The sequence below is a fragment of the Pogoniulus pusillus genome, chromosome 25 (genome assembly GCF_015220805.1).
Source record: "Pogoniulus pusillus isolate bPogPus1 chromosome 25, bPogPus1.pri, whole genome shotgun sequence".
In the NCBI taxonomy this organism is placed as follows: Eukaryota; Metazoa; Chordata; class Aves; order Piciformes; family Lybiidae; genus Pogoniulus; species Pogoniulus pusillus.
The window spans coordinates 20650286-20677487 of NC_087288.1; the positions used below are offsets into that span (position 1 = coordinate 20650286).

Genomic DNA, 27202 nt, shown 5'->3' on the forward strand with positions numbered 1-27202 from the left:
CTTGAGAAAAATGGTTGAGTTTAGGTGAAAGGAGCGGAACTAGAGATGGTCCTGCTGGAAAGCAGCTCCATGGACAAAGACCTTGGGGCAAGTTATCCATGGGATAGTCATCATAGAATCAACCAGGTTGGAAGAGACCTCCAAGATCATCCAGTCCAACCTAGCACCCAGCCCTAGCCAGTCAACCAGACCATGGTACTAAGTGCCTCATCCAGGCTTTGATTCAACACCTCCAGGGACACTGACTCCACCACCTCCCTGGGCAGCCCATTCCAATGCCAATCACTCTCTCTGCCAACAACTTCCTCCTAACATCCAGCCTAGACCTCCCCTGGCACAGCTTGAGACTGTGTCCCCTTGTTCTGTTGCTGCTTGCTTGGGAGAAGAGCCCAACCCCACCTGGCTGCACACCCCCAGCTCCCTCAGCCTCTCCTCACAGGGTTTGTGTTCCAGGCCCCTCCCCAGCCTTGCTGCCCTTCTCTGGACACCTTCCAGCACCTCAACATCTCTCTTGAATTGAGAAGCCCAGAACTGGACCCAGCACTCAAGGTGTGGCCTGAGCAGTGCTGAGCACAGGGGCAGAATCACCTCCCTTGTCCTGCTGGCCACACTGCTTCTGAGCCAGCCCAGGATGCCATTGGCTCTCTTGGCTACCTGGGCACACTGCTGGCTCAGCTTCAGCCTACTGTGTACCTGTACCTCCAGGTCCCTTTCTTCCCAGCTGCTCTCCAGTGTCTTTGTGGCCAAGAGATCCAATGATGTCCTGAGATGTGACAAGAAAAGTGTGTCCAGCAGGTCTAGGGAGGCTCTCCTTTCCCTTTGCTCTGCCCTGGTGAGGCTACAGTTGGAGTATTGTGTTCAGTTCTGGGCTCTCCAGTTCAGGAGGGACAGGGAGGTCTTGGAGAGTGCCCAATGGAGGGCTCCAATGGTGATGAATGATCTGGAACATCTGTCTGATGCTGAAGGGCTGAGTGACCTGGGAAGGTTTAGTCTGGAGAAGAGAATGCTGAGAGGAGATCTGATTAATGTTTACTTATATCTGAGGGATGGATGTCGAGATGAAGGTGCCAGTCTCTTTCTGGTGGTGCCCTGTAATAGGGCAAGAGGCACTGGATACAAACTGGAACACAGGAAATTCCACCTCAATGTGAGGAAAAGCTTTACTGTAGGGGTGTGGGAGCAGTGGAACAGGCTGCCCAGAGAGGATGTGGAGCCTCCTTCTCTGCAGACTGTCAAGACCTGTCTGGATGTGTTTGTCTGTGACCTGCCCTAGGTGATCCTGCTTTGGCAGCAGGGTTGCACTCAATGATCTCTAGAGGTCCCTTCCAACCCCTACCATTCCATGGGTCTGTGACCCTACCTGGATTAATTCAGTGCCTGTTTCTTTGTGAAGGGAATCAGAACAGCAGTGTTGCAGAATGGGACCTTTCACCTGTACAATGAAGTGCTATTTGCTTTGGAGCCTTTCAGTATCTGAAGGGGGCTACAGAAAAACTGGGGAGGGCCTTTGAGGCTCTCAAGGAGTGACAGCACTGGGGGGAATGGAGCAAAGCTGGAGGTGGGGAGATTCAGCCTGGAAGTGAGGAGGAAGTTGTTGAGCAGGAGAGTGGTGAGAGGCTGGAATGGGCTGCCCAGGGAGGTGGTTGAGGCCCCATGGCTGGAGGTGTTTGAGGCCAGGCTGGCTGAGGCTGTGTGCAGCCTGCTCTAGGGTAGGGTGTCCCTGGGCATGGCAGGGGGGTTGGTACTGGCTGCTCCTTGTGGTCCCTTCCAACCCTGCCTGATTCTATGATTCCATGATTGTTCTGTGATGTATAGTCTATTCCATCTTTCAGCTGCATTCTTCATTGTAGGTGACAGCCCTGTGCAAGCACTGTGAAGGAGCAAAAGACTTGTTAATTTGGACTAAGTATATTCTCCTTTAATGTCTTCTCAATTTTGGATGAACCATCACAACGAATTCAAACTTGTCCAACTAGAAATGTTGGCAGACATCATTGAAATGTGTCCAGCCTATTGTGCTAGTTTGATCCTAGCTAGGATGTTCTGGTGAGAAGAACTAGATTACAGGCTGTGGAAAGGGAACACTGGTGATGTCTGCTGCACTCATAGGCTCGCTGAGATGGATAAGAACAAGAACATAGGTATAGATAACAGAGTTGCTCTTTGTCTCTCTGGGGCTCAGCCTCTCTCTCTAACCTAACCTGCTATCTGTGTGACTAATCTATCTGCTTCCTAACCCCCCCCAGCTGACCTCCAAACTACCTTAAGGTCTGGGGTAAGGTAGAGGGGTGGGAGGAAGGTGGAAGGGTGGTAGGGAGCCCCTCCTGGGGCACACAATCCCAGCACACAGCTCCAACAGCTTACTCAGTAAACTCAAGTGCAGGTTTCTCAGCCAGTTGATTTAAGGCCAAGGGACCAGCAGCTACTGATGTATTTACTGCACAAGAAATGTGATCCGGGGTGCACTGCCAGTTGAAACGACAGAGAAGTTAACAGACTGTGGTTAACAGGTTGCATCGAGGGGGAAGGGACCCTCAGAGGTCATCTTGGCCAAACCCACTGCAGTGAGCAGGGACACCTCCACTAGATCAGGGCCACATTGAGTCTGACTGTGAATGCCTCCAGGAAAAGGGTCTCAACCCTGAGCAACCTGTTCCAGTGTTTCACTACTCTTGTAAAAACCTTCTTCCTTGTGCTTCACCTACATCTATTCTGCTCTAGTTTAAAGCCATTGCCCCTCCTCCCATAGCTGCAGGCCTTCTAAACAGTCCCTCCCCAGCCTCCCTGTAGGTCCTCCTCAGATACTGAAATGCAGCTATAAGGTGTCCCTGGAGCCTTCTCTTCTCTGGGCTGACCAGACTCAGTTCTCACAGCCTATCCTCATAGGGGACATGCTCCAGCCCTCTGGTCATTTTTGTGGCCTTCTCTGGACTCACTCCATTGGGTTGATGTCCCTCTTGTGTTGGGGTCCCAGAGATGGACACAGTACTCCAGGTAAGGTCTCACCACAGCAGAGGAGCAGACTTACATCTCTCAATCCACTGTCCACACTCCTTTGGATGCAGCCCAGGATGCCATCGGCCTTCTAGGCTGCAAGTGTGGGTTGTTGGCTCACATCCAGCCTCTTGTCCACCAGTATCCCTCAGTCCGTTTCTGCAGGGCTGCTCTCAATGTCATCATCCCACAGCTTGTATTGAGGGTTGCCCTGACCTAGGGGCACTTTGCCTTATTGCCCTTCAGGAATTGGTTCATTGGATGGATCTGAGTCCCCACTACAAGATTTTGACACCGAATCATTGCTGTAACTTTCAAACCAAATTTCTTCCCTTCCGTGCCCTTGCTGTAAACGCAGGATGATCCCTTTGTCCTCACTGATGCACAGCCACGAGTGCAAGTTCAACCATTCCCAGCCTCCGTGACTGTGCTTGTACATCAGCCTTAGTACTTCAGCCAGCCTGTTCTACATCTCTACTGATGATCTGGATGAGGAGATTGAGTCCAGCATCAGTAAGTTTCTAGATGACACCAAGCTAGGAGCAGCTGTGGAGCTGTTGGAGGGAAGCAGAGCCCTGCAGAGGGACCTGGCCAGGCTGCATGGGTGGGAAGAGGCCAAGGGGATGAGATTGAACAAGGCCAAGTGCAGGGTTCTGCACTTTGGCCACAACAACCCCAAGCAGCACTACAGGCTGGGGACAGAGTGGCTAAGAGCAGGCAGGCAGAGAGGGACCTGGAGGTGCTGGTAGAGAGTAGCTGAAGATGAGGCAGCAGTGCCCAGGTGGCCAAGAGAGTCAATGGCATCCTAGGCTGGCTCAGGAGCAGTGTGGGCAGCAGGACAAGGGAGGTTCTTCTGCCCCTGTGCTCAGCACTGCTCAGGCCACACCTTGAGTGCTGTGTCCAGTTCTGGGCCACTCAATTCAAGAGAGATGTTGAGGTGCTGGAAGGTGTTCAGAGAAAGGTGACAAAGCTGGTGAGGGGCCTGGAGCACAGCCCTGTGAGGAGAGGCTGAGGGAGCTGGGGGTGTGCAGCCTGCAGAAGAGGAGGCTCAGGGCAGAGCTCATTGCAGTCTGCAACTACCTGCAGGGAGGCTGTAGCCAGGTGGGGTTGGGCTCTGCTGCCAGGCAAGCAGCAACAGAAGAAGGGGACAGAGTCTCAAGTTGTGCCAGGGCAGGTTCAGGCTGGATGTTAGGAGGAAGTTGCTGTCAGAGAGAGTGATTGGCATTGGAATGGGCTGCCCAGGGAGGTGGTGGAGTCACTGTGCCTGGAGGTGTTGAAGCAAAGCCTGGATGAGGCACTCAGTGCCATGGTCTGGTTGACTGGCTAGGGCTGGGTGCTAGGTTGGACTGGATGATCTTGGAGGTCTCTTCCAACCTGGTTGATTCTATGATTCTCTGCTGCTGCCCACTCTGCACACCCACCCACCCCCCCCCACACACTACTGACCCTGGTACTGCTGCCAGCAGCAGTGTGCCAAGACTGCATCCTTCTACTGCATTTTGTATCCCAGCCCAGGCTGTCCCTGCCTTCCAGGTGACATTTAACATGACTTAGTCTGGAGAAGAAAAGTCTAAGGGGAGATCCTACTGCTCTCTAGAACTACATGAAAGAGGTTGGAGTGAGGTTGGTGTTGGTCTCTTCTCTCAAGTAAATAGAGGTAGGATGAGAGGAAATTGGCTTAAGTTGTGCCAGGAGAGGTTTGCATTGGATATTGGGAAAAATGTTTTTCCTGGAAGACTGGTCAAGCACTGGAACAGGCTGCCCAGAGAGGTGGTGGAGTCCCCATCCCTAGAGATGTTCCAGAAGTGTGTAGATGTGGTGCTTCAGGATATAGTGTGGTGGTCATGGTAGTTGGGTTATGGTTGGCCTCAATGACCTTAAAGGCCTCTTCCAGCCTGAATGATTATATGACTCTATGATCTGAGAGGAATATTGAGTGACATAGTCATATATATTTAGCATGTTCTTGATTTTCCTTGCTAACACCTTGAAAGGGTGTCAGCTTTAACACTGGAGCCCTCAATATAGGAAGGACATGGCCCTGATGGAGCTGCTTCAGAGGAAGACCACAAAAGTGATCAGTGGGTTGGAGCACCTCTGCTACAAAGACAGTTTGAAGGAGATGGAGTTGTTCAGCCTGGAGAAGAGGAGGCTCCAGGGAGACCTAATAGCAGCCTTCCAGTACCTAAAAGGGGACCTACAAGAAGGCTGGAGAGAGACTGTCTGCAAAGGCCTGCAGTGATAGGACAAGGGGCAATGACTTCAAACTAGAAAAGAGCAGATTTAGATTGGATGTTAAGAACAAATTCATTACCCTGAGGGTAGTGGGACACTGGAACAGGTTGTCCAGGGAGGTGGTTGAGGCCCCATCCCAGGAGATATTCAAGGTGAGGCTGGACAGGGTTCTGGGCAACCTGATCTAGTTGAGCATGCATCTGCTGACTGCAGAGGGGGTTGGGCTGAATGACCTTTTGAGGTCTCTTCCATCCTGGACCATTCTATCATTAAAATTAAGCAAAAGTCTTCACTTGGGCACTCCAGCCCACAGAGTCTGCTTTGAAATTGGATGTTTCTGTTATTTGAGCCGTGCTTCACTTTGCCTCCTAACCCCCCTGGCCAAACCTCCATTCTTCCTTGGGACTGGGGTAAGGTTGAGAGGGGTAGCGGGAAGCTGAAGGGGCAGTTGGGAGCCCCTCCTGGGGACTCAGGTTTCTGGGAGGGCTGCTGTGTTTCTGTGTTACCTTTTGCCTTGTTTATGTCTGTCTGTAACTGTAAATCTCTACTTGTCTGTTGTGCCAAGCTGTAAATACAAAGCTTCATTCGATTCCCAGAGCTGCTGAGTCTAGTCTGGGTGATTTCCAAAGTGTGTGGGGGAGTGGAACACCCAAACCATCACACACTGCAATAAGCTTCCCCTGAAGGTGGCCGAACCTCCATCCCTGGAGATGTTTATGAGACAGAGATGTGGTGCCGAGGGGCCTGGTTTAGCACCAGGCTTTGCAGATGGGTAATGGTTGGACTTGATGACCTTAAAGGGCTTTCCCAGCTGGAATGATTCTGTGATTCTATGAGTTGTGTGTGAATAGGTTAATGGGAAGTTACTCTTCATGCTCCCAGCTTCTTAGAATCATAGAATCATAGAATCAACCAGGTTGGAAGACACCTCCAATATCATCCAGTCCAACCCTATCCAGTCAACCAGACCATGGCACTAAGTGCCTCAGCCAGGCTTGGCTTCAACACCTCCAGGCACAGCGACTCCACCACCTCCCTGGGCAGCCCATTCCAATGCCAATCACTCTCTCTGCCAACAACTTCCTCCTAACATCCAGCCTAGACCTGCCCTGGCACGACTTGAGACTGTGTCCCCTTGTTCTATTGCTGGTTGCCTGGCAGCAGAGCCCAACCCCACCTGGCTACAGCCTCCCTGCAGGTAGTTGTAGACAGCAATGAGCTCTGCCCTGAGCCTCCTCTGCTTCAGGCTGCACACCCCCAGCTCCCTCAGCCTCTCCTCATAGGGTTTGTGTTCCAGGCCCCTCACCAGCTTTGTTGCCCTTTTCTGGACACCTTCCTTGCACATAAGGCAAACTCTGGGATAAGGTAGAGGGGTGGAAAGAAGGTGGAAGGGTGGTTGGGAGCCCCTCCTGGGGACTCAGGTTTCTAGGAGGGCTGCTGTGTTTCTGTATTACCTTTTCCCTTGTATATTTCTGTCTGTAACTGTAAATCTCTACTTGTCTGTTGTGCTAAGCTGTAAATACAAAGCTTCATTCCTTAATTTCTAGCTGTCTGAGTCTAGTCTGGATGATTTCATAAGAGCAGGGGAGCAGAAAACACCCAAACCATCACAATGGTGATCTCTAGAAGTCTCTTCCAATGCCTCCCATTCTATGATTCTAAATGCAGAGTGACACCCATTTAGGGCTGAAGCATGTACTTCTGAGGGCACCTTCTGCCCTTAATGCCCTCGGAGGAAGGAGAAGGTGCTGAATGGTTTGTAAGTAGTGCCCAGCAGTGTCCAAAACTCAAAGCCTTTCAAGGCCAAATTCAGAGGTATGTCAAGAGGCTGCTGCTGAATGGTCAGAATTTGGTTCTCTCCTCATAGCAGCTCTTCACAAGTGCCTGGGAGGAATAAAACCTGCAGCAGTTAGTAATTGTTCCAGGCAGACACATGACAAAACCACTGCACCCAAAGGAAACTGCTGGCAGGAGTTGCTAAGGTAAAGCACACCTTGCTACCAGTGCAGAATGCCTGCAAACAGAGCTCTGTTCTGGGGGCAATGATTCTGAGCTCCTCCCTAACCACAGATGGTAAGGACTCTGGGATAGTTTGGGTGTTCCCCACCCCCCCCCCCGACACACACTTTGGAAATCACCCAGACTAGACTCAGCAGCTCTGGAAATGGAATGAAGCTTTGTATTGACAGCTTAGCACAAGAGACAAGCAGATAGTTACAGGATATACAGTGATAGACAGACATAGACAAGGGAAAAGGTAACACAGAAACACAGCAGCCCTCCCAGAAACCTGAGTCCCCAGGAGGGGCTCCCAACCACCCTTCCCCCTACCCCTCTCAACCTTACCCCAGTCCCAAGGAAGAATGGAGGTTTGGGTTAGGGTTAGGAAGCAAAGTGGATCAGTCAGAGAAATGGAGGGTGAGGCTGGAGAGAGAGATGCAGCTCAGACCTCCCCAGCAGGAGTAGTGAGTGCCTTATCTATCTTTGGATTCTTCTTCTTGTATCTCTCAGCAAGTGCAGTAGACATCAGCCTTCTTTTCCTCTCACAGCCTGTAATCTAGCCCTCACCAAAATGTTCCAGCTAGCTTCAAACTAGCACAGACTCCCTTTGAGCAGCTTTTGAATCATCACAACTGTAGTAACTGTGATAACTCTCAGCAAAGAACCCTAAGAACCAAGCTGAACTCCTGATATGGAAATGACTCAGGAGTAAGAGGAATGATTCAGAAGGTGAAATATTACTTCCCATAACATGTGGTTTCTCAGGTTTCCATCCAAGGACTGACCTTGTTTAGTTTATGGGATCTGACAAGATCACAGCCCTCACTAGTAGGTTGCAATGCAGAGCACTGCCCTGGTTCACTGATGTCACATCTGCCACGATGGATAAAACACTCTGGTGACATTCCAGTTTGCTAATGAGCCCCTAGTCCTGTCATTGGGTGCAACTTAGTCCCAAGGAGAATAAATCCAAGTTATAGATTGAAAATGCCACTGAAAATAGCCTAGGCAAAATAATGGCAGCAAATAGCAATGTCAGTGCTGTGTGATAGCCTGTTGAAATAATTAGACTTACATATCACAGCTACTCTCAGAAGGCCTCATGAACATCAGTTAACCTCAATAACCAGAATTCCTAGAATCATGGGATTGGTTTGGTTGGAAATGTCTCAGTTCTAATTTAAATTTCCCAGAGACTCAAATATAGTTGAGAGAAGCAATGACAATTTTTAGGATGCCCTTCCCTCTTCCCCATCTTTCCCAAAAGAAAAGGAGTTAGATGGAGAGAGAGGAAAGGCAAAGCAGACCCAAAAAAGTAATCTCACTGCTATTTGGAAGTTAAAAGGAGAAGAAAGTGTAGCAATAAATACAAAGTATATGAGGCAGGGGAGGTATAAAAAATAGAGGGAAGGGGAAACAAGGTACAAAACATGTAAACATACAACCAGATTTGATGGCAATGGGTTTTGTCCACCTTCGTGGTGATGATGGCCATGTGGTAAGGCAAAGACCAGCAGGAAACAGGAATGGTGATGCTGGCAGGCAGCGAGGGAGGGAAAGAAAACAGGAAGTCCCCCTGCTTTTATGGATCTTGGACAGGGAGGGGGAGTGGGCTGACCACCATCACCTGGAGAAGAGGAGGCTCAGGGGTCTCAGGGGTCTCTTCCAACCCAAGCCATTCCATGGTGCTCTGCGCTTTCAGATCTCTACCCGAGCCATTCCATGGTGCTCTGTGCTTTCAGATCTCTACCCAAGCCATTCCATGGTGCTCTGCGCTTTCAGATCTCTACCCGAGCCATTCCATGGTGCTCTGTGCTTTCAGATCTCTACCCGAGCCATTCCGTGGTGCTCTGTGCTTTCAGATCTCTTGGGATTTTCTTTCCTAATTTATGCTAATTTAGAACTATTCTTTATTCATTCCTGCAGTCAAAACCACTGGAATTTTCAAATGCTTTGCTCTATCAGATACAGTTATCAGGACATGTGAATAAGTACTGCCTTACTTGCAAAGGTCTTTACATCCCCTAGCAATTCTCTGGTTAAAGAGAGCCATGGTGGAAATCTGCTCTGAAAAATCCATTTTCAGGAGATTGAAGTCTCTGATGAAAACCTACAGCTCTTAAATGGATGTTCTTTTGCTGTGGTGAGATTGCCTGCAGAAATGCTAGCAGAGAGCCTTCAGCTACTGCTGCATTTTGTAGGGTAGGAACAATTTAATTGCAGTAATAACAAGGTGATTCTCAAGGAATAAATCATCTCTGCAGCAAGCTAGGCCTGCATCACAGCTCATTGTTGCAGTGACATCTCCAAGCAGTTATTTATCACAGGAGAAATTGGTTAGCTTGAGCTATGGAGCTCAGTGACCCAGCAGCTGGCACATGCTGGGAATAGTTTTCCCCTGGTATTTCCTACCCTGACCCTTTCCTCAGAGAGGGAGAGCAGCAGTACTGTGGCAACTGAGATTATTGATGTGTGGTTACCATGAGCAAAATGCCCTTTTCTGAATGAGCTGCTGTGGTGGTTTGGCCCTGGCTAGGTGCCAAATGCCCACTGAAGCTGCTCTATCACTCCTCTTCCTGAATGAACAGAGGAGAGGGGGAATATAACAGAAGCCAGTGATGAGATAGAAGCAATTTAATAAGAATGATAAGCAAAGCAATAGAGCACAGGGAAGAGAAGCAGAGAGAGAGATGTTAGTCTCTGCTTCCCATCAGCTGGATGATGTTTAGCCTCAGGAAGCAGAGGTCTGTACACATAATGGTCCCCTGGAGGACAGATGCTCATGTTGAATCTCCCCACACTTCCTTTTTTCACTCTGTTCTTATATCTGAGGTGAAGTCATATGGCATGGAATATCCCTTTGGCCAGTCTGGGTCAGCAGGCTCAGCTGTGTCACCTGAGTGTGTTCTCGAGGTGGGGAAATGTTGGAAAGGCACAGCCTGGGTGCTCGGCTCAGCAGTAGCCGAAACACTGCTGTGTGATCAACACTCAGCTACAGTACTGCACAGCACTAGAAGGGTGCTTGCAGGAGGATTAACTCCAGCTCAGCCCAAACCCAGAACAGCTGGGTTAATTATTCGGGAAAAAGGAAAGCTTAATTAATTATCAGGTGTGACTGGGAATGGGACTTGAGTTGTCTTGCTGATAGACCACCAGCTTGAAGCAGCAGTCATTAAGGCTCTGTCTTCTTCTGAGACTTATGATGTGGCTTTGGCAACGTGAGCCTGAGCCTCTTGGGTGACAAGATGGGAAAGGAAAAAGCAGCCCTCACAGCATGTAAGTGTGGAAAGGTTGGCCCACCTCCTAGGTGCTCTGTAGGCAAGTGAAATGAGGCTTTCATTTGCTTATGAAGTGCAAACTGCACTTGAATACATGCCCTGAAAGAGTTATTAACTTCTGGAAAGTATAACTGAAAGCTATACAAACAGGGAAATATTTCAGTGTGTAGTTTTGGTGTTACTTACACACTTGATGTCATAGAATCATAGAATCAACCAGGTTGGAAGAGACCTCCAAGCTCATCCAGTCCAACCTAGCACCCAGCCCTAGCCAATCAACTAGACCATGGCACTAAGTGCCTCAGCCAGGCTTTGCTTCAACACCTCCAGGGACAGTGACTCCCTGGGCAGCCCATTCCAATGCCAATCACTCTCTCTGACAACAACTTCCTTCTAACATCCAACCTAGACCTACCCTCAGCACAGCTTGAGGCTGTGTCCCCTTCTTTTGTTGCTGGCTGCCTGGCAGCAGAGCCCAACCCCACCTGGCTACAGCCTCCCTTCAGGGAGTTGTAGACAGCAATGAGCTCTGCCCTGAGCCTCCTCTTCTGCAGGCTGCACACCCCCAGCTCCCTCAGCCTCTCCTCATGGGGTTTGTGCTCCAGGCCCCTCCCCAGCCTTGCTGCCCTTCTCTGGACACCTTCCAGCACCTCAGCATCTCTCTTGAATTGAGGAGCCCAGAACTGGACACAGCACTCAAGGTGTGGCCTGAGCAGTGCTGAGCACAGGAGCAGAAGAACCTCCCCTGTCCTGCTGGCCACAGATTGATTCTGTGATTCTCACCAAAACTTTCTAGCTAGCTTCCAACTAGCACAGTAATCAGTTCTTGCTGCTTTGTGTTCATGTTTTGATTGTTCAAAAGGTAGTATTTCCATCAAGTGTCTGAAGTGTGACTGAATCCTGTTTTAGTGTGGGGGTGGGTTGGGTTTTTTTGGGAGGAGGGTGGTTATTTTGTGGCAATTCGAGCTTCACTCTCCTTCTGCAAGATCATAGACTGATGGCTCAGATTAACTCCCATTTCTTTCACCAGGAGTGTCCCTGATTACTGAGGGTAGGACTTTACCTATTGCATTTCCTCCTATCTTTTTATTCCCAAGCACACCCTTCCTTGGAAGCATTGGGATGGGCTGCCCAGGGAGGTGGTGGAGTCACCACCCCTGGAAGTGTTGAAGCAAAGCCTGGATGAGGCACTTAGTGCCATGGTCTGGTTGACTGGACAGGGCTGGGTGCTAGGTTGGACTGGATGAGCTTGGAGGTCTCTTCCAGCCTGCTTGATTCTATGATTCTATCCTCTCAATATGTCTGTGTCTTGACTCACATCTGGTTGTGGCCATTCCTGGTATAGGCCCTCTGGATGGGACCAAAGAAGCCTAGATGAAAGCACTTCACTCAAACACAGAATCAGAGAGTGGGATTGGGAGGGACCCTCAGAGATCATTAAGTCTAATCCCCTCACCAAAGCTGCTGTATTTTCGTTGCACCTTGCATTGGTGGCATGAAGAGGTGGCTATAAAATCCCTACACTGCATCCAGACTGAGGCCTGGCACTTTTGCAAGCCTCAAAGCTCAGGAAGATTTTAATAGTTGCTGTCAAGTTCTCAGACAGGTACAGGCAGGCTGAGCAGTGCCCTTAGTGCCAGCCTCCTCAAGGAGGATGTGTCAGACCTTTGCAGACCATGAGGCCTCTTTGGTCCTTCAGAGTGGCACAGAAGTGGCACCTAGCTGCTTCCACAGAGACAAGAAAGATGGAGAGAGAGCTCTTGAATTTAATCAGGGCCAGCAGGTTAAAGAAAACTCATTCCTGTTTAGGATGAAGCAAATGCTGGTTGAGTTGCAGGATTAATCACTTCAAGGGCAGGCTGGCATTTCCCATTCGCTCTTGCTCATGGCTAGAAGCCACCTCCGTGTTTATAACTTCCAGCTCCCTCCTGCTGTGCGGTGGCACCAAGGTGCAGACTCATCAGTCCCTAGGGACCAACCACATGGAAGTGTTTTCTTTGCTCAGTCATTTGCAGCGTGGCAGCAGCAGAGCTGCCTGGCCAGCTCCTGCCTGGGAAAGCCAGCAGGACAAGGGAGGTTCTTCTGCCCCTGTGCTCAGCACTGCTCAGGCCACACCTTGAGTGCTGTGTCCAGTTCTGGGCTCCTCAATTCAAGAGAGATGTTGAGGTGCTGGAAGGTGTCCAGAGAAGGGCAACAAAGCTGGGGAGGGGCCTGGAGCACAGCCCTGTGAGGAGGGGCTGAGGGAGCTGGGGGTGTGCAGCCTGCAGAAGAGGAGGCTCAGGGCAGAGCTCATTGCAGTCTGCAACTCCCTGCAGGGAGGCTGTAGCCAGGTGGGGTTGGGCTCTGCTGCCAGGCAGCCAGCAACAGAAGAAGGGGACAGAGTCTCAAGCTGTGCCAGGGCAGGTCTAGGCTGGATGTTAGGAGGAAGTTGTTGGCAGAGAGAGTGATTGGCATTGGAATGGGCTGCCCAGGGAGGTGGTGGAGTCACCATCCCTGGAGGTGTTGAAGCCAAGACTGGATGAGGCACTTAGTGCTGTGGTCTGGTTGACTGGCTAGGGCTGGGTGCTAGGTTGGCCTGGGTGAGCTGGGAGGTCTCTTCAAACCTGGTTGAGTTTATGACTCTGTGATTCTGTGATCTAATGTTTGGACTTGATGATTTTAGAGGTCATTTCCCAGCAGAACAATGCTATGTTTCTATGAAATCATGCCCCCAGAAAGAGCTTTCCTTCCCGGGAGATCAGGGTACACTAATCTTGATTAAAGCATTAGCATATCATTTCTGTGCTCAGGAACCTTTCAAGCAGTATTTTTCCCCATTTTTTTTTTTCCAGTGGTGCCACCTTTGAGCCCCAGACTACAAAGGCAGCCATGGCTCTGTTTTTCTCCCACTCACTTCATTCCTTTGGTTGAATGTTGTCCTCTTTGGTCTTGGTAGGGGTGAGAGGGAAGGAAGAGGTGAGGACAGGTGACTTTCCTAAGGTTGTGAAGGAAGGAAAGAAAGAAAAGGAAGAAATAAAGGGAAGGAAGGAAGGAAGGAAGGAAGGAAGGAAGGAAGGAAGGAAGGAAGGAAGGAAGGAAGGAAGGAAGGAAGGAAGGAAGGAAGGAAGGAAGGAAGGAAGGAAGGAAGGAAGGAAGGAAAAGAGGAGAGGAGAGGAGAGGAGAGGAGAGGAGAGGAGAGGAGAGGAGAGGAGAGGAGAGGAGAGGAGAGGAGAGGAGAGGAGAGGAGAGGAGAGGAGAGGAGAGGAGAGGAGAGGAGAGGAGAGGAGAGGAGAGGAGAGGAGAGGAGAGGAGAGGAGAGGAGAGGAGAGGAGAGGAGAGGAGAGGAGAGGAGAGGAGAGGAGAGGTTTGATTTTCTGGCTTGGGTGTTTGTGTGTTATTTCTGTAATTAGCTTTTTAATGATAAAATCTCTGTTAAGGGTCATTTGGACTGTTCCTTATGAGATTCAGGTAGATTCCTGGATGGATCTGAGGCAGCAGACAGGCACTTGGACCACAGCAAGTGGCTGTGGCAGATTTTGAGGAGGTAGCCATAACTGCTAGGTGGCAAGCACTGGAAGTGCTGCTGGGTCTGACGGATGGGGCTGGGGCTGAGGAGACAGCACTGTGTTGCTTCTCTGGTGGGGTCAGAGAAGCATAGTCTCATAGGATGCCTTTCTGGGCAACAGTCTAGCTAAAATGAGACAGCCCAGCACCCTGTCAAGCTGAGTCTTAATCCTGTCCAATGTAGGGGAATCCATCACTTCCCTTAGGAGATGATTCCAAGGTTTAACTACTCTGATAGTGAAAAGTTTTCTGGAGTCCAACGGGAATCTCCCCAGGAGCAACCTCTACCCATTGCCCCGTGTCTTTTCCATGGGACTTCTTGTGAAAAGGGAGTCTCCATCTTCCTGGGAGCCACCCTTTATGTGCTGGTACATGGTAATAAGGTCTGCCCTAAGCCTTCTCTTCTCAACAAACCCAGCTCTCTCAGCCTTTCTGCATATGGCAGGGCTTCCAGTCCTCTGCTCATTCTCACATCCCTCAGGTAGGTTAAGAGGCAGAACTGGCAGGAGCTGGAGGACAAAGTGAGTGAGGCATAAAGAGGCAGTTAATATAAAATGTGTCCTACAAGAGCACTTTCCCTGCTGTGCAAGGATTTCTTGCTGACGGAGGACATGATTTGATAGCCATGAGCAGCCTGTGCTGCAAAGAGTGTCCTTCAGCCCATCTTGGAGACAGCAACTAAGGCGATGAAACAACCCCCACGTCCAGCTGCAAGGGCCACAGGAGGCTGACCCTGCAGATGTTTGTTTAAGCCTTAACCTATCTGTGCCTTATGCACAGCCTTAAGCCTACCTGTGCCTTCCAAATGTACCAATCTTAACCAAGCTAGCTGAATGTGCCTCCTCTGAGTTAGCCTAACAGACACTGCATCGCCCCAGTAAAGGGAGCACCACTTTAACCACACTGGCATGGCACCGTGACTCTGGCTGCCTTCCCACCCACACTCTGCAGCAGGGCTAGCTTCAAGAAGGTTCTTCACTGTCTTGTGTCTGTCTTTCCCATTGCCTCCTCTAGTAAGGTCCTCTAGTAAGGTTTAGACCCTCAGTCCCAGCTTCCCCATCTGGGAGGACTCCTTACGTGGGCAGCAAGCTGAAACAATGCTGCTCCCCCACACTGGGACAGTAGACTTCAGATGTCCCCCTGCAGGGCTTGAAGCCTGTCCCCATTAGAGCCTGCCATGGGCCCAAAGGAGGCTTGTCCCTGTTTACCTATCAAACGGACACAAAGGGCCACAACAGACCTGGCACCATAAAGCCTGCCCAGGGCCCAGGCTGTGTAAGCCAAGTGCCCAGCTTATGGCCTACTGGGTGCAAGGCCTGTGCTCTTCCCATAGCTGGGGGAGCCAGGCCTGTGGACCCTGCCTGATATGGTAAGGTTTGGCTAACTGCCATCCTGATTGGCTGCTCTGTGTCCAAAGGGCCACACTGACAAAAGGAGATGTGCAGGAGAACAACCTGCTTGTGCTTCTCTGCTCTGCTCCTCTTCTCTGTGCCTGCTCTCCCTGCTGTGCCCAGCCCTGCTGCCATTGCACACTGCCTTAGTGCTGCCTGCTGAACTCCACTGCTGTGGGTTACCAGGAGCAGACCCTGGATGTCTGCAGGTGATCAGCCTGTGTGGCCAGCTGACACCGTGCTGAGACTGCACCACATCTGCCTCTGCCCCTGAAGGCCCTGCAGAACCCCTGCACATACACACAGATGGTCCAGAAGCAGCCAGCAGACAAGGGCAGAGATTGGCTGCGTCCTGTCCCCAGGAGCAGGGAAGATCCAAGCCTCAACGTCCAACAACACAGAGTCCCTGGAAGCATTTGGGCACTGTCTGGGCTGTGGCTACCCCTGTGAGGGTAATAATAACCTGTGAGTAAAAGCTCAATGCCTCTTTGTGATTCTCTACTGCCTTCTGCCACAGAGCAGCTGCTGGGCAAGCAGCGTGTTGGCTGCAAGCGGCACTGACCGCAGCAATAGTCTCTGCCAGTTCAATTCATGTTCATGGATTTTGCTGGTTATATTATAGAATCAATCATAGAATCATAGAATCCTAGAATCAAGCAAGTTGGAAGAGACCTCCAAGCTCACCCAGTCCAACCTAGCACCCAGCCCTAGCCAGTCAACCAGACCATGGCATTAAGTGCCTCATCCAGGCTTTGCTTCAACACCTCCAGGGATGCTGACTCCACCACCTCCCTGGTGTAGATATTATCCACAGAATGTTTCCATGGCCATGTAAGAACCAAAACATGATTAAAATGAGTGGTCAGGGGTGGCAGAGTTCTGAACAGCAAAGTAAACAAGCAGTGTTAATGCTGGAAAAGATCATCTCGCATCAGTCGATTTCCCCTCCCCAGCAGGGCTTCAGAAGCAAGTTGAGTGCTATTCACCAAACAAACTTTTCCTCATCCTGCAGAGATTGTAGCTTAATAAATACAGACTAAACCCAGACCATCTGACAGCTGCTTTCCATGCTGCTGGTTTTTGCCAGGAGTAAAGCAGCTCTGTATTACCAACTCTGTGGCCTTAGGGGCTTGTTTGTGCCTAGGCTCCCACCAGCCTGGGAAAGGAAAGGGAAGAAAAGCAAAGCCAACTGCAGACTAGGCAGGGAAGCAAGGTCTGCTGAGAGAACTGAGCACAGATGGTGAGCAATGTAATTGAAAGTGTTCCAGGACCTGCTTCTGATGCAGTGGATAGAAGTAATAACACCCTGTGGCCTGTCCTTGGCCTCTTATCAAGGAAAGATTGACTGCTGCAGGAGTGCTGGTGAGCCATTGGCATCTGAGACACACCTCATGGTAGGCTTCATGTTACCTTTCAGTGAGTTCTAATCAGAATCTGATTTAAGGTGGAAGATTTTTTTTAGGCTGTTCCCTGTATCTCTTGAGTTTTGGGCAGCCTTGGAGTGTCCTTTCCTATGTTACAGATTTCTTTGAGCCTTTCCCTGCCAGCCCAAACACAAAAGGTCTTGCAGCCTGGGCAGAAGTGTCACAAGGTTTTCCAGACGTGTCACCTGCAGCCTGCTCTCTCTTGCAGTGAAGGCAGCTTTCCCCTTCATGCTGCCTACAACAGATGGATAAATGAGGCTTGCTTTTGCCCATCTGCTGGCAGCTGTGCAGAGGCTGCAAGATCTCATGCACTTGGTATTAACTGAGTGATCCAATCAGCCTTTTGTGCAGTGCAAGCCAATGTGCTAAGGACAGGTGTGCCTGGCAGACAAGTGTTTTCTAGATCATTCTTCCATTTACTGAAAGCAAGCAATGGCTAAAAGACCCCAAAAAACAACAAACCCAAACCAAACCAAAGAAAAAACTACCAAAAATACAACCCCCCACAACCCAGATTTTGTCTGGAATCATAGAATTGTTTCAGATGGAAAAGACCTTGTGGTGGTTTGGCCCTGGCTAGGGGCTAAATGCCCACCAAAGCTGCTCTGTCTCTCCCCCTCTTAGATGGAAAGGGGAGAGGGGGAAATATAACAGAAGCCAGTGATAAGATAGATGCAATTTAATATAGAGTCACAGAATCAGGCAGGGTTGGAAGGGACCACAAGGAGCAGCCAGTTCCAACCCCCTTGCCATGCCCAGGGACACCCTGCCCTAGAGCAGGCTGCACACAGCCCCCTCCAGCCTGGCCTTAAACACCTCCAGCCATGGGGCCTCAGCCACCTCCCTGGGCAACCCATTCCAGCCTCTCACCACTCTCATGCTCAACAACTTCCTCCTCACCTCCAGCCTGAACCTACCCATCTCCAGCTTTGCTCCATTCCCCCCACTCCTGTCACTCCCTCACAGCCTCAAAAGTCCCTCCCCAGCTCTTTTGTAGCCCCCTTCAGATCCTGGAAGGCCACAAGAAGGTCCCCAGGGAGCCTCCTCTGCTCCAGCCTGCACAGCCCCAACTCTTTCAGGCTGTGCTCACAGCAGAGCTGCTGCAGCCTCTGAGCATCCTCCTGGCCCTGCTCTGGACACCTTCCAGCACATCCATACCCCTCTTGTCCCAGGGGCTCCAGAACTGGGTGCAGGACTCCACTTGGGGTCTCAGGAGAGCTGAGTAGAGGGGGAGAATCCCCTCCCTGGCCCTGCTTGCCACTCTTCTCCTGATGCCATGGGTGAATCTCCCCACACTTCCTTCTTATATCTGAGGTGAAGTCATATGGCACAGAATACCCCTTTGGCCAGTCTGTGTCCAACCCCAGGGATGACATCATGATGCTGCCCCAGAGACCACACTCTTGCTGCCTTCTCACTGCCCCGGCTCCTTGTTGCTGCTTAGCACAGGCTGAGAGGCTTCTCTGCATCATTTGCTCTTCTGTTTTGGGGAGAAACAGGGCACTGGGACCTTTGCTTCTCTCACCATCTCCAGTATGTGCTGGGCTGGGGGGGGTCACTGGTTACCTCTGCTGTTGCTGCTTGGGAGAGTTGCTTGCTGGTCTTTGGGAGAGGTTCACTTGCCCACCCATTAACAACCCAGAGATATGTGTGGGAGTGGCGTGGAGAGAAGCTCTCCTTCCCCTTGCCTCTTTGCACAACAGGCATGTGCTGGGGCCACTCTGCTGGCTTGCAGCACCCACTCCCTTCAGCCAGCTCCTCTGGCCCAGTGCCTGCCAGCTGCTCAAATGCCAAGAGCCCTGCCACATGGAGTCCTGAAGTCTTGTTCTGGTGTTTGTGTTGGCAGAGCAACCTGGGAAGGTGTCTTTGATGGCAGAGTGCACACTTGCACTCTGGATGCCACTCCAGGCATTCTGTCTGACTCCTTTTCTCTCCTGGTGGGTCAGGAAGCCTTCCCTGTGGTAAGCAGGGCTGAAGCCTGCATGCCTTCATTCGACCCTTTGCCATCCCTGCTGTGCTATGTGCTGTTGGCACAGGCTGGGAGGATGTTTTCCTCATTGTTCAGCACCAAACTGCTGGGAGCAGATGGGCCAAGCCTGTCACTGAGTCTGCCTCCTGCCCTCGCAGCATATTTGGCACAGGGGATGGGGTGCTGGCAGCTTGGGCTGTTACTGGGCCTCTGTGGAGACCAGCCCCCAGATCTGCCAGGTTTGCAGAGGGGACTTAGCCTCACGGCTCACACTGAGCTGCAGCATGAGACTGAGCAGAGTGGCACAGACCTGATGTTGGCTCCTAGAAACACGGGCAGGGGCTGGGTACCTTGTGTGCTGTGCTTGTGGGTCAGCAGTGCTGCAGACCTTGCATGGAATCACAGAATTGTTTCAGTTGGGAAAGACCTCTAAAATGATCAGGTCCAACCACTAAGCTTAAGACCACCATGGCTATTAAACCATATCCCCAAGTGCCATGCCCACTCATTTCTTGAACTCCTCCAGGGGCTGTTCCTTTGAGGAAGATCTGGCTCATGAATTCTAGCACCAAGGATTTTGCTGGAGTGCCACAAACCAGGTCCATTCCTCTAGCCCAATGAGAACACATTCTTCATTCTTGACCAGGATTTGTTTCCTCTGAGGGAGCTGGGGGTGTGCAGCCTGCAGAAGAGGAGGCTCAGGGCAGAGCTCATTGCTGCCTACAACTACCTGCAGGGAGGCTGTAGCCAGGTGGGGTTGGGCTCTTCTCCCAAGCAAGCAGCAACAGAACAAGGGGACACAGTCTCAAGTTGTGCCAGGGCAGGTTCAGGCTGGATGTTAGGAGGAAGTTGTTGTCAGAGAGAGTGATTGGCATTGGAATGGGCTGCCCAGGGAGGTGGTGGAGTCACCATCCCTGGAGGTGTTGAAGCAAAGCCTGGCTGAGGCACTTAGTGCCATGGTCTGGTTGACTGGCTAGGGCTGGGTGCTAGGTTGGCCTGGATGATCTTGGAGGTCTCTTCCAACCTGTTTGATTCTATGATTCTAAAATATTCAATCTCAGTATCTCAGCTCTCATTTCCATAGCCCTTTCCCAGGCTTCTCTGCTCTACTTTGCACTCCAATTGCTGACAATTTTTAAATGCAGTCCCAGTAGTTATGACATTAAGAATCATAGAATCAGTCAGGGTTGGAAGGGACCACAAGGAGCAGCCAGTTCCAACCCCCCTGCCATGCCCAGGGACACCCTACCCTAGAGCAGGCTGCACACAGCCCCCTCCAGCCTGGCCTCAAACACCTCCAGCCATGGGGCCTCAACCACCTCCCTGGGCAACCCATTCCAGCCTCTCACCACTCTCCTGCTCAACAACTTCCTCCTGACCTGCAGCCTCAACCTACCCATCTCCAGCTTTGCTCCCTTCCCCCCAGTCCTGGCACTCCTTGAGCGCCTGAAAAGTCCTTCCCCAGCTTTTTCATAGGCCCCCTTCAGATACTCATTGTCCAGCAGGGTGAAATGAGGCTGCGTGTCTCAGCTGCAGGCTCCTCCACGGTGTCTGAAGCACTCTTGCTGTCACTTAGGTGTACTCCTTAGCAGTTTACCCAGTCCTTAATTCCTGTTGTCTGCTTTTTGCTCTCACTTTTTCCAGTAATGTTCCTACCATAGTGCTATGGGCTAAGAAACAGATTAAGATGTACTGAACAAGAACATCTTTGGAGCTCTGCAAAATCCCTGCAGTGGGTGGGTGGCTGTGGGGGAGGGAGTGATTGATGCAAAATGTCCCCTCTCCCCTGGAGATCTTTCTCCCCCACACCCATAATCCTACTACTTTGTACTTATATAATATTGTCATCTCATGTAGCACATATGCAATTGATTTCTCACCAGAAGGAAGCTCAGCCTGAAGCTAAAGCAAGGGACTGAGAGTCAAGTGGCCCTAACCTCTGCAGCTGGCACACAGTGAGCTCCTGGCTTTGATTTTCCTCTCTGCAAATGAGATCCTAATGATTTTTGACTTGTCCATGAAGCTGACATGAAATTAAGCTCTCATTAATAAAAATGTTCCATCCCTTGATGGAACATGTTAAATGTGTTAATGCAGTCTTCAGAGAATCACAGGTTACATCCTGTTGGAAGAGACTGTCAAAGGTCATCTTGTCCCTGCAGTGAGCAGGGACATCTCCAACAAGATCAGGTTGTTCAGAGACCCATCAAGTTTGACACTGAGTGCCTCCAGGGATGGGGCTTCTATCACACCTCTGGGCAATCTGTTCCAGTATCTCACCACCCTCATTGTGAAGAACTTCCTCCTTATGCCCGACTGAGATCTACCCTGCTCTAGTTTAAAACCATTGCTCCCTCAAACTATCACCACAAGCCCTTCTAAACAGTCCCTCCTCAGCCTCCCTGTAGGTCCCCTTCAGATACTGAAATGCAGCTCTAAGGTCTCCTCAGAGTTGTCTCTTCTCCAGGCTGAACAGCCCAAATTCTTTGAGTCTCTCTTCACAGCAGAGGTGCTCCAGTCCTCTGATCATCTTCCTGGTCCTCCTCTGGACCCACTCCAACAGCTCTATGTCCTTCCTGTGTTGGGGGCCCCAGAGCTGGACACACAGCTCCAGGTGAGGTCTCAGCAGAGCAGGCTGGAATGGCAGAATCGCCTCTATCTGCTGGCCACAATCTTCTCTAATGATATTGTTAACCAGTTAACTGATGGGAAATCATCTCTTGTGAGGATGCTCTGTGCTGTTCAGCAAACTAAACAAAACCCTGAGCCAGCTCTTCTGGGTGCACCAAGAGAGAAGCAGGACCAGAGCACACTGCCAGACTGTGCTGTGTAATTGTAGGGAGAAAGAAACAATGTGAACAGAGCAGGTTCCAGCTGTGGGCAAACACTGAGTGATGCTCAAGGTGTATGTAAATGATGCTGCCTGTTATTTAAGGTACTCAAGAAAGTTGATCTGTCTGCCCTCAAAAACACAGGACAATGCTGGGACACTGCTCTAGAGCTCCATCAGCAGCTTTATGAAGCACAGAGGACCACAGCCCCAGACTGAAGCGGGGAGAATGTTCTTCAGCCCCAAAACACCATAGGTGTTCCTGTGGCAAGGGGACTAAGGCACCTGGGTAGTCCAGGCACGCTTGTAACAGGTTGTATCATAGAATGCTCTGGGCTGGAAGGCACCTCCAAAGGTCACCTAGCCCAACCCCCACCACGCAGTCAGCAAGGACATCCTCAACTAGATCAGGCTGCCCAGAGCCCTGTCAAGCCTCACCTCCCTGGGCAACCTGTTCCAGTGTTCCACCACTCTCATAGTAAGGAACCTGCTCCTAACAATCAATCTAAATCTGTTCTTCTCTACTGGAAGGCTGCCATTAGATCTCCACAGAGCCTTCTCTTCTCCAGGCTGAACTACCCCAGCTGCCTCAGCCTGTCTTGTAGTAGAGATGTTCCACCCCCCTGATCATCTTCATGGCCCTCCTCTGGACCTGCTCCATCAGATGCATGCCCTTCCTATATTGAGGGCTCCAGACCCAGACACGGTACTCACCAGAGCAAAGTGGCAGAATCAGCTCTCTTGATCTGCTGGCAATGCATCTTTGGATGCAGCCAGGACATGACTGCACCACTGTAGCAGAAATGGGAGAGAAATTACTGTCACCAGTTCCACATGACTGGGATATGACCCAGTGAGGCTGTTACTGTGACAGAGCATTCAAGGGGCAGTAGAGGAAGGAGAGAGTGTCTGTAGAGCTGCTGTGCATAGGCAGGACTTGGACTAACTTAATCACAGAATGCCAGGTTAGAAAGCACCTCAAGGCTCATCTGGTCCAACCTTTCTGGTTAATAGCCCAGTTGAAATGAGGTGGCCCAGAAGCCTGGCAAGCTGAGCCTTAAAGCTGTCCACTGTAGGGGAATCCATTTGGGAGATGACTCTGGTGTCTAATGGTTCTCATGGAGAAAAGTTTTCTCAATTCCCACAGGAATCTCCCCAGGAATAACTTGTAAACATTGCCCTTTGTCTCTTCCATGGCACTCCTTGTTCAAACTGAATCTGCATCGTCCCACTTGAGCTCCTCTCCTGAGCTTTACTATTTAGGTATTTGTATTTCTGCATATTAGATCTGGAGAAGCAGTCCTTGAGAGAGGGGCAGGGCTGGTTTGTGTTCCTGCAGCAGCCAGGTTGGGTAGCTGTTGTCTTCAGCTAGCAGCAACAAATGTCATTAGGTATAGCTGAAGGCAGGGTAGGGCAGGTAGGAGTGCATTGGATTGCCTGGGAGCAAGGCAGAGAACAGGCATATGGCAAGAACCCTTGGGATGAGCAGATGCTGCCAGGCTTATCTTCATGGTGTGGAAGAGGGATATGTCTGTGACACCTGAGCTCACCCTAGGCATAGGACAGATGAGAACTGCTTGCTCCTGGCTCTTAAACCTGTGTTCAATTTTGGGCTCCCCAGTTTCAGAGGGACAGAGATCTGCTGGAGAGGCTAGGAGGATGATGAGGGGACAGGAGGGCATGGCTGATGAGGAGAGGCTGAGGGCCCTGGGGCTGCTCAGTCTGGAGAAGAGAAGACTGAGAGGGGATTGGATCAATGTTCCTAAGTACCTGAAGGCTGCCAGGAGGGGGGGACAGGCTCTGCTCACTGCTCCCTGGGACAGGACAAGCAGCAATGGGTGTAAGCTGCAGCACAGGAGGTTCTGCCTCAACACAAGGGGGAACTTCTTTACTGTAAGGGTCCCAGAGCCCTGGCACAGGCTGCCCAGAGAGGTTGTGGAGTCTCCTTCTGTGGAGCCTTTCCAGGCCTGTCTGGATGTGTTCCTGTGTGATCTGTGCTAGATAGGATTGTCCTGCTCTGGCAGAGGGGTTGGAATGGATGATCTCCTTGGGTCCCATCCAACCCCTAACATCCTGGGATCTGTGATCCTGTGAACCTGTTCTGGTATGCTCAGCAAACTCACTTGTTAGAATCACAGAACAGTTTGGGTTGGAAAAACCCTCTAAGATCACTGAGTCCAACTGTCAGCCTTAGATCACCACAGTCACTAAACCATGTCCCAGAGTGCTGTGTGCACACATTTCCTGAACACCTGCAGGGATGGTGACTCCACCACCTCCCTGGGCAGCCTGTTCCAATCCCTAACCACTCTTGCAGTGAAGAAATTTTTCCTAATCTATCAAGTTGCAGACTATGCACCAGTAAGACATGGGGCAGCAAACAGGCCTTGAGCTATTAAGATTCTGCAGAAGTCTGTCACTGCTGTCAAGGGCAGAGCTGACTTGGTGACTGCCAGCCTAGCAGCAACACAGCAGTAATTCAGGAGTGTCTCAAAAACTCCCCCCCATGTCAATAGATTTGTTGTCATTTGGAGCTTGCAGTCTCAAGCTGTGCCAGGGCAGGTCCAGGCTGGATGTTAGGAGGAAGTTGTTGGCAGAGAGAGTGATTGGCATTGGAATGGGCTGCCCAGGGAGGTGGTGGAGTTGCTGTCCCTGTAGGTGTTGAAGCCAAGCCTTGCTGAGGCACTTAGTGCCATGGTCTGGTTGACTGGCTAGGGCTGGGTGCTAGGTTGGACTGGATGAGCTTGGAGGTCTCTTCCAACATGGCTGATTCTATGATTGTATGATTCAGTGTGGTACATAAGTGCCAATCCGTTTATTGAAGCTAAGAGTGATGCTTATATAGCAGATTGTATACACACATATGTAATTCTGATAAGTTTCACTAGCCAAAACATTTGCTTGTTGCCAGGGCTGCCCAGCCTGCCCCCTCTTTGACGCCCCCTCACCTGCCTCAGTTTGCAGACAGCAGCTAAAACTTTCCCAGCTTCTACCCAAGGTGGCTTCCCTGCAGCTGTGCCTCTTACCAGTTCCCAGCCTGTTCAGTTGCTCAGCCCTGTTCAAACCCTGGCACTCTTCCTGTGAAACCACAGAATCAAGCAGGCTGGAAGAGACCTCCAAGCTCATCCAGTCCAACCTAGCACCCAGCCCTAGCCAGTCAACCAGACCATGGCACTAAGTGCCTCAGCCAGGATTTGCTTCAAAACCTCCAGGGATGGTGACTCCACCACCTCCCTGGGCAGCCCATTCCAATGCCAATCACTCTCTCTGACAACAACTTCCTCCTAACATCCAGCCTAGACCTGCCCTGGCACAACTTGAGACTGTGTCCCCTTGTTCTGTTGCTGCTTGCTTGGGAGAAGAGCCCAACCTCACCTGGCTACAGCCTCCCTGCAGGTAGTTGTAGACAGCAATGAGCTCTGATTGAACTCCATCATCTTAAAGGTCTTTTTTTTCTCCCCATCCAAAATGATTCTGCTTCTTTATGTCCTTAGATTGGAGTCAAAACCTGCAGAGCTGTGAAGAAGACGCCACAGGCACAAGGTGCTCAGTTTTTACTGAGCAGTCCCCACTTTAGATCTTGTAGCTTACCTACCTCTGAGCTGTGGGACCCACAAGTGGTGTCACATGTTGGAGGAAATCCCATCCAGGAATAAGGCAGTCCCACTCACTCTGGCAGCACACACAGGTGGCAGCTCTCTGCTGAAGTCATACCAAAGCAGTATTTTTAACCTGAAAGAAGCTCTGCTGCTGCTGCTGCTGCTACTAACAGAGCTATTCTTAGCAATTAGTTATACTCAGATGCTACTTCCATGATCTGCACAGGCACCATGTGGGTTAGGAGATGACCAGGAAGGATCAGATCATTACCCTGGCTGAAATCAGTGTTTACTACTGTTAATACAGAGAGAGCAGCCAGGAAGAAAGGGTCCTGGGGATACTGGTACATAGTAGACTGAAGATGAGGCAGCAGTGTGTCCAGGTGGCCAAGAGAGCCAATGGCATCCTGGGCTGGCTCAGGAGCAGTGTGGGCAGCAGGACAAGGGAGGTTCTTCTGCCCCTGTGCTCAGCACTGCTCAGGCCACACCTTGAGTGCTGTGTCCAGTTCTGGGCTCCTCCATTCAAGAGAGATGTTGAGGTGCTGGAAGGTGTCCAGAGAAGGGCAGCAAGGCTTGTGAGGGGCCTGGAGCACAGCCCTGTGAGGAGAGGCTGAGGGAGCTGGGGGTGTGCAGCCTGCAGAAGAGGAGGCTCAGGGCAGAGCTCATTGCTGTCTGCAACTCCCTGAAGGGAGGCTGTAGCCAGGTGAGGTTGGGCTCTGCTACCAGGCACCCAGCAACAGAACAAGAGGACACAGTCTCAAGTTGTGCCAGGGTAGGTCTAGGCTGGATGTTAGGAGGAAGTTGTTGTCAGAGAGAGTGATTGGCATTGGAATGGGCTGCCCAGGGAGGTGGTGGAGTCACTGTCCCTGGAGGTGTTGAAGCAAAGCCTGGATGAGGCACTTAGTGCCATGGTCTGGTTGACTGGACAGGGCTGGGTGCTAGGTTGGACTGGGTGAGCTTGGAGCTCTCTTCCAGCCTGGTTGATTCTGTGATTCTAATGCCGATGGAAATCTTCGCACTGTACAGCACAAGCTGACCCTGAGGCAGGGTCAGGAGGGTATATAACCTTGAGACATCCTGCTGGCGTTTGTTTGCCCTATTCTGAGGAGAATTTGACTACTCTTCTGTGCTGCCTAATGCCTTGGTAGAGCTCTGCATTGATACAGCTTCTTGCAGCTCACAAGACCTTTCCATGAGACATCACGGAGGTGGACAAGATACTCAGCAAGGCAGTGTGATCTGTTCCCATCTGGCAAACTCTCACTGTGGAATGTAGTCCTCCACAAACTCCACTTGAGGCTCCAGGCATGCAGGGCAGGTCGGTGCCTTCCCCTGAAATACTTTGTGCTGTTAATAGCAACCAATTAATATTGCCTGGATTCTCAGAAGTGCACTTGAGGGCAGCTCCCTCCCAGGGAGGCACAGGCCCTAGGCTGAGCGTGACACAGCAGCCCAAAGGCTTACTGCTGCAGGCTGAGTGTTGTGGTGACAGCCAGAAAATCATACAATAGAATCACAGAATCAACCAGGCTGGAAGAGAGCTCCAAGCTCACCCAGTCCAACCTAGCACCCAGCCCTGTCCAGTCAACCAGACCATGGCACTAAGTGCCTCAGCCAGGCTTTGCTTCAACACCTCCAGGGACAGTGACTCCACCACCTCCCTGGGCAGCCCATTCCAATGCCAATCACTCTCTCTGACAACAACTTCCTCCTAACAACCAGCCTAGACCTCCCCTGGCACAACTTGAGACTCTGTCCCCTTGTTCTGTTGCTGCTTGCCTGGCAGAAGAGCCCAACCCCACCTGGCTACAGCCTCCCTTCAGGTGATTGCAGACAGCAATGAGCTCTGCCCTGAGCCTCCTCTGCTGCAGGCTGCACACCCCCAGCTCCCTCAGCCTCTCCTCACAGGGGCTGTGCTCCAGGCCCCTCTCCAGCTTT

The 27202-nt window shown here is 51.0% G+C and overlaps 1 long non-coding RNA gene across 1 annotated transcript in view; it reads left to right on the forward strand.

Annotated features, from left to right (window-relative positions):
- The window catches only part of LOC135186718 (uncharacterized), a 58459-nt gene extending 37532 nt beyond the window's left edge, over window positions 1–20927 (forward strand). Inside the window, exon 3 of the long non-coding RNA XR_010307078.1 lies at window positions 20719–20927. This is a non-coding gene — a long non-coding RNA (uncharacterized LOC135186718). The remainder of the gene's footprint in view (window positions 1–20718) is intronic.
- The last annotated feature ends 6275 nt before the right edge of the window (window positions 20928–27202 follow it).